The sequence below is a fragment of the Ictidomys tridecemlineatus genome, chromosome 1 (assembly GCF_052094955.1).
Source record: "Ictidomys tridecemlineatus isolate mIctTri1 chromosome 1, mIctTri1.hap1, whole genome shotgun sequence".
In the NCBI taxonomy this organism is placed as follows: Eukaryota; Metazoa; Chordata; class Mammalia; order Rodentia; family Sciuridae; genus Ictidomys; species Ictidomys tridecemlineatus.
In genome coordinates, this window is record NC_135477.1 from 168,381,355 (window position 1) to 168,395,038 (window position 13,684).

The 13,684-nt window shown below is 39.2% G+C and overlaps 1 pseudogene; it reads right to left on the bottom strand.

Moving 5' to 3' along the window:
* Positions 1 to 12,621: 12,621 nt before the first annotated feature.
* Positions 12,622 to 13,390, bottom strand: LOC101964388 (double homeobox protein A-like; annotated as a pseudogene).
* Between the last annotated feature and the right edge of the window lie 294 nt (positions 13,391 to 13,684).

Below are 13,684 nucleotides of genomic sequence, written 5' to 3' on the forward strand. Positions count from 1 at the left end.
AAATGCAAAGCCAGCGCATACAGCTGCTCTGGCCTTTACAGCTCCAACAGAAACATGGGCACTTGCCTTGATCCTGTCTCTGTGCAGCCAACTGTGATGACGGTGAAAAAATACGACTAATTGTTTGCATTAAAATGAATGCTCTGCTAGGTGCTGGGGTAATAATGAAAACAACTTGGTCTCTTTCCCATAGCACTCCCAAAAGAGTGAAAATTCAGACACCCAGATGTGTGAGAGTGATTTGCAGCATTGGTTGTAACGAGGCGCTTTGGGACACCTGCTCAGTAGATGGAAGTTTGCCACAGGGGTCTAATCCCAGGACCACACTTCTTCCACTTGACCCCAGACCTCTAGTCATGGTTAATTGCACTAGGATGAACGACTTAACCAAGACAGTTCAATCAAATTCCCTTTCTCATGAGTTCAGAATTAAACTAATGCCCCGTCATTAATTTTTGTTACTACTGGGCCAGAGAGAACAAGCAAGTTTGGGAACTATGGAGAGGTTATTATTATTATTTTTTTAATCAAAATGCAAGTGAGAAGCAAAGAAAGCTGGAGTACCAAAAGAGAGAAAGACCTAGGAGTTCTGCAGAGAGAAGTGAAGAGTTAACAAGACCCCCCCAGAGAAATATTGAGAGTAGCTACCTGATTCCCATTCGTGCTTTTCACATCTGTCTCCAGTATCTTGTAAACCACATTCACGGGCCATCGCCCCTGGATTCCATGAAACAACCCTGAAGTTGTCCAGAGAATTTCTTATCGTCTTCATCCAGTCTGAAGAATTCCTCTTGCAGCCTGAAGAGCTATAACTAAGATAATTATTGCAGACAAATCTGCAAAGTGCAATTCAGGAGACCAGAGGAGACACCATTGGAGGCTCTGATATCTCAGAAAACCTTCTGCTACGTAGAAAGTCACCAGGGACCAGGGCCTTGATACTCTGAACCCTTCAATTTTTGTGCAATGCATACCCCCTTGACATGTCATGTCATGTGACTCCCTTGCTCTGCTCCTCCCAGCTAAGTGTCTTTATGGCAGGCTCAGCACTAGGTGCTCAGCTCATGGGGAATATCAGAACCAACATGATAGAAAGTATAGTGAGCTCTTTGAAGAAAATCAACATGAGGTCAAAGTGCATTTGAGGTAGGGTAGACAGGGAAAAATCTCTGACAAGGGATGTTAGGGCAAAATATTGGAGAGTATAAGGCAGCCGCTAGCTCAGGAAAGAGTGTCACAGGTAGAGGTAAACTGTAATGTGCAAAGGTCCTGAGGAATGCCCCTGACAATAAAGCAGTCTCTAAGAACAGAGGTGATATCCTGCAGAGAGTGAAACCTGGCCTTGAGGTGAATGAGCAGAGTGGATGGTGCTCTGCCCGGGGTCCTTAACTTCAATGGTCTTCATAAATCCCCTCAGCATCTATGTGCCTCTGCATTTTTTCAAAGTTCCAGGGTAATTTATTATTAAAAAAAAGTTAATGGATATTGGAAGTAAAATGCTCTTTTCCCATTTTACCCAACCCTCTTTCATCTTCCAGGTCCAACATTAAAGTTGTCACATAAGCACTTCCTGATGTGATATATAATCACCAAATGGCTAGCAAAACATAATAAAATAATCTAAATCAAATAAAAAGTATTAGCACTATAAATTTTGCTGATGACATGATCTTATATTTAGAAGACCCCCAAAAAACTCTACAGATGACTTCTACAGCTCAAATTTAGTAAAGTAGCAAGGTACAAGATGGACATAAATAAATCAACTGCTTTCCTAAACTCCAATAATAAACCTGTTGAAAAAGAAGTTAGGAAAACAATCCCATTCACAACTTCAAAAAAAATAAATAATAATACTTGGCAATCAACCTAATGAAGGAGATGAAGGACCTCTACGATGAAAACTACAGAACATTGAAGAAAGAAATCAAGGAAGAATTTAGGAGATGGAAAGACCTCCCATGTTCATTTTTTAGGTGGGCAAAATTAATATTGTAAAATGGCCACACAACCAAAAGCATTATAGAGAATCAATAAAATCCCCCTCAAAATACCAGTGACATTCTTCACAGAACTAGAAAAAGCAGTTCTAAAAGTTATTTGGAGACCCAAGAGACCCAGAATAGCTAAAGCAATTCTGAGCAAAAAGATGGACGCTGTAGACGTCACAATGCCAAACCTCAGAATAGAGACCTATAGTAACACAAAGAGCATGGTATTAGCACAAAACAGTCATGAAGACCAATGAAATAGAAGACACAGAGACAAACCACATAGATAGTCATCTGACACTAGACAAAGGTGCCAAAAATATGCGTTGGAAGACTGGGGTTAGGGCTCAGAGGTAGAGTGCTCACCTACCATGAATGAGGTACTGAGTTCGATCCTTAGCACCACATAAAAATAAAGATATTGCATCCATTTATAACTAAAAAATAGTTTAAATATATATATATATGAGAAAAAATAGCCTCCTCAGCAAATGGTGTTGAGAAAACTGGATATTTAGAAGAATGATTCTTGCCTCCTAGATTTCACCATGCAAAAAAAGTCAACTCTAAGTAAATCAAAGATCTGTAAATTAGATCAGAAACTCAGCAACTACTATAAGAAAATGCAGACCCAGTACTCCAACACATTGACACAGGCTTCCACTTCCTTAACAAGACTCCTAAAACACAAGAAATAAAACTGAAAATCAGTAAGTGGAATTGCATCAAATTAAAAAGCTTCTGCACAGCAAAGGAAACAATTAGGAATGTGAAGAGAACCTACAGAATGGGAGAATTCCTTGCCATCGGCTCCTCACAGCATTAATATTCAGACTACATACAGAACTCAAAAAACTTAACATCAAAAACCAAATAATGCAATTAACAGGCAAAATAATTAACAGATAATTAAATTATCTCAAAAGAAGAAATACAAATGGTTAATAAATATCTGAAAAAATGTTCAATATCTCTAACAATCAAGGAAATGAAAATCAAAATGTTCTTTCATCTCACTCTAGTCAGAATGGTAGTCATCACGAATACAAATAAGTGTTGGCAAGGATGTTGGGGGAAAGGCACACTCAGACATTGGTGGGACAGCAAATTAGTGCAACCACTCTGGAAATCAGTATGAAGATTCCTCAAAAAACTAAGAATGGAACCACCACATGACTCAGCTATTTCACTCCTCAGTATCTATCCAAAAATTCTAAAATCAGCATCATATAAGAATCTAGCCACATCAATGTTTACAGCAGCACAATTCACAATTGCTAAGCTATGGAACCAGCCTAGGTGCTCTTCAACAGACAAAATGGATAAAGAAAATGTAACACACATAACTACAGTTATTTTATATTAGACAAAGTCACCCAAGATATACATTGGAGAAAAGATAGCATTTTCAACAAATGATGCTGGGAAAACTGGAAATCCACATGTAACAAAATGAAATTGAGCCTTCCTCACCATGTACAAAATTCAAAATGGATCAAGAACCTAGGAATTAAACCAGAAACCCTGCACCTAATGGAAGAAAAAGTAGACCCAAGTCTCTATCATATCGGAATAGGCCCCTACTTCCTTAATAAGACTCCTATAGCATAAGAATTAAAGCCAAGAATCAATAAATGGGATGGATTCAAACTAAAATGTTTCTCTTCAGCAAGAAAAACAATCTGTGAGGTGAAAATAGAACCTGCAGCCTGGGAGCAAATCTTTACCACCAGAACAAATACAGCACTAATCTGTAGGATATATACAGCACTCAAAAACCTTAACACCAAAAAAACAAAAAACCCAATCAATAAATGGGCCAAGGAACTGAACAGACACTTCTCAGAAGAGGATATACAATCAATCAACAAATATATGAAAAAAATTTCAACATCTCTAGCAATCAGAGAAATGCAAATCAAAACTACTCTAAAGATTTCATCTCACTCCAGTCAGAATGGCAGCTGTTAAGAATACAAACAACAATAAGTGTTGGTGAGGATGTGGGGGAAAAGGCACACTCATACATTGTTGGTGGGACTGCAAATTGGAGCAGCCAATCTGGAAAACAGTATGGAGATCCATTGGAAAACTTGGAATGGAACCACCATTTGACTTAACTATCCCTCTCCTTGGTTTATACCCAAAGGACTTAAAAACAGCATACTACAGGGACACAGTCATGTCAATGTTTATAGCAACTCAATTCACAATAGCTAAATTGTGGAACCAACTTAGATGCCCTCAGTAGATGAATGGATAGGGAAACTTTGGTATATATATACAATGGAACATTACTCATCATTAAAAGAGAATAAAATCATGGCATTTGCAGGTAAATAGGTAGAGTTGGTATAATGCTAAGTGAAGTAAGCAAATCCCCAAAACCAAAGGCTTAATATTTTCTTTGGTATGAGGATGTTGACTCATAATGGCGATTGTTGGGGGAGCATGGGAGGAATGGAGGAACTTTAGATAGGGCATAGGGGAGGGAGGGAAAAGGAGGCAGGGCAAGGGGATAGGAATGATGATGGAATGGGTTACACATCATTACCCTAAGTACAGGTATGGAGACATGTATGATGTGAAAATACTTTGTCTAACCAGTGTCTTGAAAATTTGTGCTTTATATGTACAATATGAAATGAATTGCATTCTGTCATCCTGTATAACAAATTAGAATAAATAATTTAATAAAAAGCAAAGAAAATGTGATGCATATATACACAATGGAGTATTACTTGGCCATAAAGAAGAATGAAATTATGGCATTTTCCAATAAATGGATGAAACTGAAGACCATCATGCTAAGTGAAATAAGCCAGTCCCAGAAAGTTAAAATTTGAATGTTTTCTCTGATATGCAGAAAGAAGCTAGTCCAAAATAAGGGAAAAGAAAAGTTGGGAGGGGGTAATTTCATCAAAATAAAAGAAAAAATCAGTGGGATAGATGAAAGGGGCTTGACAGAGAATCAAGAGGGATGAGATAAGGCAAGAACCATGGAATGAATGACATAACTTTCCTGTGTACATCTATGAATATACCACAGTGAACCTCACCTTTATGTGTATCTATAAGGCACTAATTTTTAAAAATCAACAGTAAGTAAGTAGCAGAAAAATTGGTGGAGTAGAGGGAAGGAGACAGTAGAAAGGAGAACGGATAGAGAAACTATCCAGGACTGAATAGGAGCAAATTATATTGCATGCTTTCATAATTATGTCAAATAATTATTACTAATGTTGTGTATAACTAAAAAGAATTAAAAAATCATAAAAATTATTTTAATAAGACGTCAAATACATATGTGTAGATATTTGTGTGTGTATGTGTGTGTATGTGTGTGTGTGTGTGTGTGTGTGTGTATAGACAACATATGTGAGAGCAAGGAAAGCTGAAGTGAGATACATAACCCAAAATCAGAGGACAGGATTAATGACTGTGACTACATAGAAACTTCAAAACCATTAAGCAAGGGCCAGAGATGCAGCTCAGTAGTAGAGCACTCGACTAGCCTGTGCAAGGGCCTGGGTTCCATCCCCAGCACCACAAAAACAAAAGACAAACAAAAAATCCTATAAAGTAGTCAAAGACATTTACCAAGAAAAGAAATAAAGACAGCTTTTCAACACAAGTACAGATGCACATTCAGAATTGAAGAAATATAACTTAAAACCCAATTCATCCTAATAGATACTTTCTCATACATGTGTCCAGAGGAATATCTAAGGCTATAGGATAATTCATAATAGTAAATGTCTGGGGAAAAAACCCAAAAACATTTAGTGATGAGGAATGAGTTAACAGGACAGCACAACCACTCTGTTGTAACACTGTACAGCCATTAAAAAGATTAAGGCTGACTTATACCGTCTGATAAGAGCTTGTAAGATATAATGTTAAGTAATCAAAGTAGGTCGGAGTCATTCTAGATATTATATATACATTCCCCACACACAAGAAAAATACACTAGCCAGGACTAACACTGAGAAATATGTATCATAGCCAATCTGGGCAAAGTTCACTGGTTTTATCAGCCCATGATGACATTGCCAATGAGTAGCTAAATGAGAACTTCACCCCTGATCTGCCAGACTCCAAAGCTGACACATTTAATCATGAAGCTCAATATCATGAGATGATGCCAAAAAGACAAGAACAGCCAGGAAACAAATGGCAGGACATTTCCTACTTTCACTTCCCAGACAACCAGGTGAAAAAAAAAAAAGACACTAGTGGAATTTTACAAAAGAAAGGCATATTCATCCTTAAATCCTTGAAAGGAGAAAGCTGGTATGGCTGAAGAACATATAGCTGCCTTCCCTTCCCAGGGATGATCCAAAATGACAAGCAGGTTTGTTGAAATTTAGAACTTTCCCTCCTAAGTGAATTTTAGGGTGCAAAAACCAATCAGATGGAATTTTTACCTTCTGATCTACCTGAAATTCAGTGGTTGCCTTATTGGTCCTAACTAAATCCCTACAGGCTTAAAAATTAGATAAATCCTGAGCTTTTTTGAAAGCACTTGGCATTAAATAAACCTACTTATCTAGACCCAGGCCCATGGACATTCTATCACCTGTTGCTGACTCCTTAGAGTAAGGAGAACTCTCAGAAGAGTTGGGAAATCTAGAACCCGGCACAACTGCACTCCAGCATCCATGTTACGTTGTTCTATGACATAGCCAATAACGAGAGCTGACTTATCTTCAACAATTTACTTCTTTGGAGGAACAAACTCTAGTACCTGGGTCAGGCTAGAGTCCAAAAGCTGACTCTGTACCTCCCATCCAGTCAAACGAAGCCAATGAAATTCTTTATCTCAAGAACTGAAGTGACTGGGAGTCTGTTTTATTACTGAATCTAATAAATGGCATTTCTCTAAAGTCCACAGGTTCCTGCTATTGAAGTTCCCCCAAACTCTCCCAACACCTACCTTCCTGAAGCTTCCCCCATTCCATGAACAATCTTAGTGTGCTCTTTAAGCGGCCCAGGTGCAGTGTGTGCTGTTTCCAATGGCAAAACAACATGGAGGAATATTGTTCTGCTTGTTACACGCCCAACATTCATTTCCCATTTTTTTTCCTGCCAAACAGGACCCTGATTTTGTTTGCCATGACGGTATTCACATTAAATACTCCACCTCTCTTGCAGCTAAAGATAGTCATGTGACTTAGCCCTGGCCTATGAGTAACTGAAAGAACTTCCTGAGAGCCTCCTTAAAAACCGCCAGACACTGCAGAGTGGCATCTTTGGCCCTTTGCTCTCATTTCTTTCACTGGAAGGTGATGGGCGACTTGGAGCTGCCATCTTACAACCCTGACACTTAAGCCACTCAGGAAGGATGCAGCACAGGAAGAGAGACGGGGCCTATGTTCTTTAGGATACCTTGGACAAGGATGCTACCTCCCCCTCGTAACTTCTTCCGTGAGGAAAATAAACCTCCACTTGGTTCAGAAGCTTGGACACATTTCTGAAATGAACAGCAGAACATAGTCACAAGATGCAACATCTGTTCTTTCATAAAGTCTATTTTATAATTTCAATTCAAGGTAAGCACTGGGAGAGAATCTGCTACTGTAAATTGTGTGGAAGGAAGAACTCATGCCTAATCAGGACAGCTCTGCCCTCTTGTGGGCAAAACACGCAGATACATAATATATAACCCACTGTAATGAAGCAGAGTTCATAAATCAAGCAGAAATACAATAGGCCCCTCCAATCCAGGGTTTCATTGTGTGGTTTCAGTTATATGCAGCTCATGGTGGACCAAAATTATTAAATAGGAAATTCTATAAACAAAAATCCACTCGTTTTAAAGTGCATGACATTCCGTGTAGGTGTAGCATGGTGACATCTCATACTGTCTCATCCTACACATGAATCATCATTTTTTCCTAAGATACCCGTGCTGAATATGTAGCCCACCCCATAGTCACTGAGTATCATATGGTTATCAAATTGACAGTTGGGGAACCACAATGTTCATGTTTAAGAAACACTTATTTTACTTAATTGTAGCCCAAATCTCAAGGGAAATGATGCAGACAATTCAGATGTTCCAAAGAGAAGCTTGAAGGGCTCCCTTTAAATGAAAGGCAAGAATACAGTGAGATATTTCAAGAGAATTAAAACACATTTGCATAACTTTCATGACACAGTGTTGTTATAATTCTTCTATTTTATTAGTATTCTCTTATTGTGCCCAATATATAAATTCACCTTTATCATAGGTATATAAGGGAAAACAGATATCATAGGGTTCAATACTCATAGGTATATAAGGAAAACTGATATCCTAGGGTTCAATACTATCTGTGGTTTCCGGCATCCAGAGATCTTGGGGTGTAGCCTAGTGTTTCCCTGATTCATAAGTGGGGAGCTGTTTGGACTAATAATTGGTATGGAACAGAACAGAAAGAAAATGAAATCTGACTGTGAGATGAGGGGAAAGTCTAACAGCAAAAAATGTCAGGATGGCAGCTCCCAGTCGCCCATCACCTTCCAGTGAAAGAAATGAGAGCAAAGGGCCAAAGATACCACTCTGCAGTGTCTTGGGGTGCAGCCTAGTGTTTCCCTGATTCATAAGTGGGGAGCTGTTTGGACTAATAATTGGTATGAAACAGAACAGAAAGAAAATGAAATCTGACTGTGAGATGAGGGGAAAGTCTAACAGCAAAAGTAGTCAGTAACCTCGGGGAATAAGTAGAATTTTGATAGACAAAGGGCCTGCAGGCCAGGAACAGAGTGTGAGCAGGGGCTGGTAGGCACGTTGAGGAACAGGAATGAAAAGTGCCTCAACCGCAAGGAAGCTTAAACATTGCTAACTATGACAGAAGTACATACCCAGCGCCAGCTCTTATTGTATATTCATTTTCTCAGTAAATTCTCCATATAAGCCATAAAAGTGAAAGGCACTATGACTATTATCCCCATTGTACAGATGAATAAATTGAAGCATAAATAGTGAATTTTTCTAGGATGACAGAGACAGGAGGGGCAGAAATGGGATATATATGGGCAAAAGTGAGTCTAGTTCCAGAGTCTAGTCTTCTAAGCATCTTTTGCACAAATGCTTGGTAATGGCCCTCTGAAGGACATTTCTAAAAGGCTTGAATGGATGCTAGCACAGGGAACTAAGGAAAACACAATCACTAAGGAGACTCCTGGGTTTTTTAGAGCATTGTATTGTCAAAAGACTGGACAAAAAAAAAGTTTTAAGACTTAAAACCATGTTGGGGTCCCCAAATGACATTGATAAAGAAAAGAAAATCAAGTCAGTCCCAGGTTATGATCCTTTGCACATAATCAGCAAGGCCAATTAGGAAAATTCAAACAGGAGAATTTCCCAAAGGGCAGAGCAGAGGCCAGGAAGAACAATTTACAAGGGAAACACTTTCAGGGAGCAGAAAGGAAGCCTCATGAAGGAATGAAATATTAACAAGGTGATTGTATCAATTAATCAAATACGTCTCTGCAAATGCAAAAACTGTTTCATAGGGGAACATGGGAGAAATGATCTCAATATGGGAGAAAGTTGACAAAAATCAATGATAAAAATAATCAAAATAGAAATTTCTTAATACTTATAAAATTAATAATCAGATTAGTAGCCAAAGGAGAGAGACACTTAAAGTCAGGATTGAGATTTGTCACTATTTTGATTCTTTATGAAGCAGAAATGGTTAGCTTAGAAGAACAGAGTAAAACATCAAAGTTCACTCTCAGAAAAGGATCATGACTCAAAACCTGTCCACCAGCACCCAGACCTTGGTCTCCACTGAAGAAACCAGGACTCCTTGGAGAAATGACTGGTTCCATGATTCCAAGATATTAGGCCCACTTTGGAGAAGTTAAGCCTGGAATATTTCAGAATATGCAGAAATCAAAGAAGCATTCAAAATAGGTGACACAAGAACCAGTTTGGGGCACAAATAATCAGGAATAATAATGAATTATAAACCATTGGGAGAGAATGAAGGGATTCATGAGTTCACTTCCATAAGCAGTAGATAAGAAGCTAAATGTGGAGGAATAACGATAATTGAATGCTGAGTCTGACTAGGGAATGTGGAAGGTGTACTGAATGTGGAAAATAAGCATTTGGCAACCTTTCTAGTAAAGATCAGAACAAGGGAGAAGTATCCATAAAGGTTGACTCCATGGGACATTGTGATGACAAGCAGGATATTTACATGGTTTGTACTTATTAACAGTTGGAAAGCAGAAAAAAAAATAAGAACTATATCAGCACCTCAATGAGAGCACCAAAATCAAATCACCAAATAAGGACAGACGGGCATCGTGGGACACTGAGACAACACGTCACTTATGCAATGTCATACCTAGGAGAGCACAAGTACATATAACCCCAAAGAACTCTCAGGCATACCCAAACACAGAAGCATCCTCCTAAAGATGTGTGTATGGAGTGGGGGAGTCCAATATGCAATATGGTACCCAAGATTGGATCTTGACACAGAAAAAATATATCAGTGGAATAATGGTGAATCTGAATAAAACCTATAGCCTAGTTAAAAGTATAAAATGTATGTCAACTTCTTAGTGTTGACAAATGTACCACAGTCACATAAGACATTGACATTACAGAAAAATGGATAAAAGATACATGAATTCTCTGCACTATCTTTGCATCTGCTCTGTAAATCCAAAATTTTTAAATAAAAGGTTTAAGAAAAAACTAAAGGAGAATAAGTTAGCAATAAAATAATGCCAATATTATTAAAGACAAAGACAGACTGTAAAAATGTTGATAAGAGTTGGCTAAGGAGACAGGATAGCTAAATTTAGTACTTGACCTTAGACTGGATCCTGAAAGAGTGAATACAATTCTATAAGGGACATTGAATCAACTCACATTAAAAGAGGAATAATATTGAAGAATCCCATTTATAATAGCAAATCACAGAGTATTTGTGAAAAAGGTATAAAACTTGCTAATAAAATTTAAAGCTTTATAAAACATCAAAGACTAACCAAAGAGATTTAACATATGATCATAGTATTTTATTATTACAAAAAAAATAGTTTGCCTCCAAATTATTCTGACCAGGTTAATGTTGTACTTGTGACTTTTTTTTTTCTTTTTTGAGTGGGAGGGACACAGAGAAGGTAAATCTTAAATTTACATGGAGCAAACCACCAGCTACCAAGACTTGATCTCAAGCCATAGTCATTAACACAATGTGCAATTTGGTGCAGGGTAGGCAGATTAAGTGTGGGTAATGATGGCATCAAGTACATACTTTGGGCTACAAATAATGGGAAAAGTGGGCTCAGAGGGATTAAAGAAGACTTCAACAGGAAGTCTTAAAACAGCTCTATCCTGGATTGGTAATGGTGTGACTTGACAGCCTGGTCAAGGGAACAGTTGTACCCATCCCTCTGTCCTGGGTTCTTAGGATTGCCCCTCAGGCTGGTCCCTTTATGGCATAATTGTGTGGAGCAGTTCCGTTCTATCCCAGTAATGACAGAGCAGATGCCGATACCTATTGCTTCTTTCTGAGAAGTTGGGCAGTCGTTCTAAAAATCCCAAGATAAAAAAAAAAAAAAAATCCCAAGATACGTTTCCACTTATGTCTTCATGGCCAGGCTTGGGTCACTCCCTCAATAACCAAGAATGCTCGCTCCAAAAATCAGCTGCTGGCAAAGGAAGGAAGGTCACCACAACTTCCCTCCATAAATCATCCTAGGCAGAAGCAGGGCTGGGGTGTCAGCCACCAAGACAACAATGTCAACTCTGCTGGGGAAATTTTTTTTTCCTATAAATATATTCATTTTTTATTTATCAACTTTCCAAAAAAAAGAAGTCTGAGGGAGGAAATTCTTCCAGAAGTTATACATATTTTTTCCTTCAATTTTTCATTTTATGGTTTTAACATCAATTGGTGACTTTTCCTGAATCAATTGTTGTTTCTCTGATGACTGAAAAAAAAAAGGTTATTACTAAGTTTATTTTCTTCATCTCAAGGTCGACGGAACTCTGATGCCAGGCTGCTTCAGTAGGGCTGTGCGGGGCCTTTGGTGCCTGTCTACCTCCTAAAGTTCTGATTTTTTTTTTTTTTCCATGTGTGGTGCTGGGGATCAAACGCAGGGCCTTATGCATGAGATGGAAGCACTCTACCAACTGAGCTGTGACCCCAGCCCTTAGATTATCATCTTTTCTCATCTGCAGAAGGCTTGGCTTGAAGTCCCTGCAGCACGGGACTCTCCCTAGGAAGGCTGCAGCCATGTCAAATACTCTAGATTTGTCTATGTCCACCATGTTCTAGCTCAAGCTGCTGGCAAAGCTGGTGCCATTGGACTTCTGTTGAAAATGTTCCAGATCTGCCCCCACAGTCATTTCCAATGCATCTCCAGGCACCTAACTGATGACTGGTCACCTCTCAGTGAGCCACTGATGCTGGTGGCAGGACATCTGGGCCAAACTGAGTTCAGAGTTGACTTCTGCCTCTGGCCTGAATGAGACCATAAAGATTTCTCCCAGTGCAAGCTTCCTGCCTTCCTTGCTCACAGGGAAACATCTTGCTCCTGTCTTCTCTTAAACACCTTTTAAAACTCCTCAGAGATGGTTAACAGAGGTGGAGAGAGGGCAGAGGAGGCAGCATACTAGCAATGTGTCTGTTGTGTAGAGCCAGGAATGTGGAAGCACTCTTCAGTTTGTGAAGGAAGCTGGTTACCATTAATGTTACCACTGTAGTTTGGATCCAGAAGGTTCCCCAAAGGCTGGGTTCCCAATGCAGCAGCAGTGGTCAGAGTTGGGGCTTCTGAGAAGTGACAGAATGATGAGAGCTCAAGTTTGCCATTTTCTGAGCTTTCCATACCTTGAACTCTGTCCCCGATCTTGTCCCTGGCCTTGTTGGAAGGATTCATCAGGTTCTTTTTTGATCTTCACATGTAACCTAGATCTTCTGTTTTGAAACCAAGTTTGGACTCTCGACTCAGGAACTCCAATTTTCTTAGCAAGCTGTTCTCTGCAATGGATCCCAGGGTAGGGGTTTTTCTTGAAGGCCTTGAAGAGGGTGCACAGCTGAGAGGGGCTGTAGGTGGTACGGGGCCGTCGGATCTGTTCACTGGGAGTCCCTTTTGGAAGGTGATCTTGCCCAGGGCCTTGGCTGGATTGCAGGGCCTCCTTAAGTTCTCGTCTCTCCTGGAAGAAGGATCTAGCTCTGCGATTCTGAAACCAAACCTGGATTCTTGACTCTTCAACGTTGATTTCCAAAGCAAGTCTTTGTCTGGTAGCATAATGTGGGTAAGGCATTTGGTTAAAGGTGTTGATGAGGATTGTCAGCTGCTCTTTGGTGAACTTAGTGCGATTTCGAATATGATTCCCTAGCATAGGCCCATTTGAAGAGCTGTTTTGCTCCATGTTGGAAAAGAGTCCCGATGGTCCAGAATCCAAGAGATCCTAGGGAAAATAAGGTTTTAAAATTATTTTTGATATTGACACATTTGAATATTTTCTCCAAATGAAAGAAAAAATTCACTGACAAATGAAACTTAAATGCCCTATGTGGAAATCATCATCTGCAATTCTCTGACTACCTATTCGACCAACTGAAACTTGATATTGAGCACCTTCTAAATGCCAGGTGCCAAGTTCAGTATACCCTCAGATTAATCCGTACAATGCAGCTTCAAGTAGAAGCCAAGTCCAGAGGAGGAATGAGAT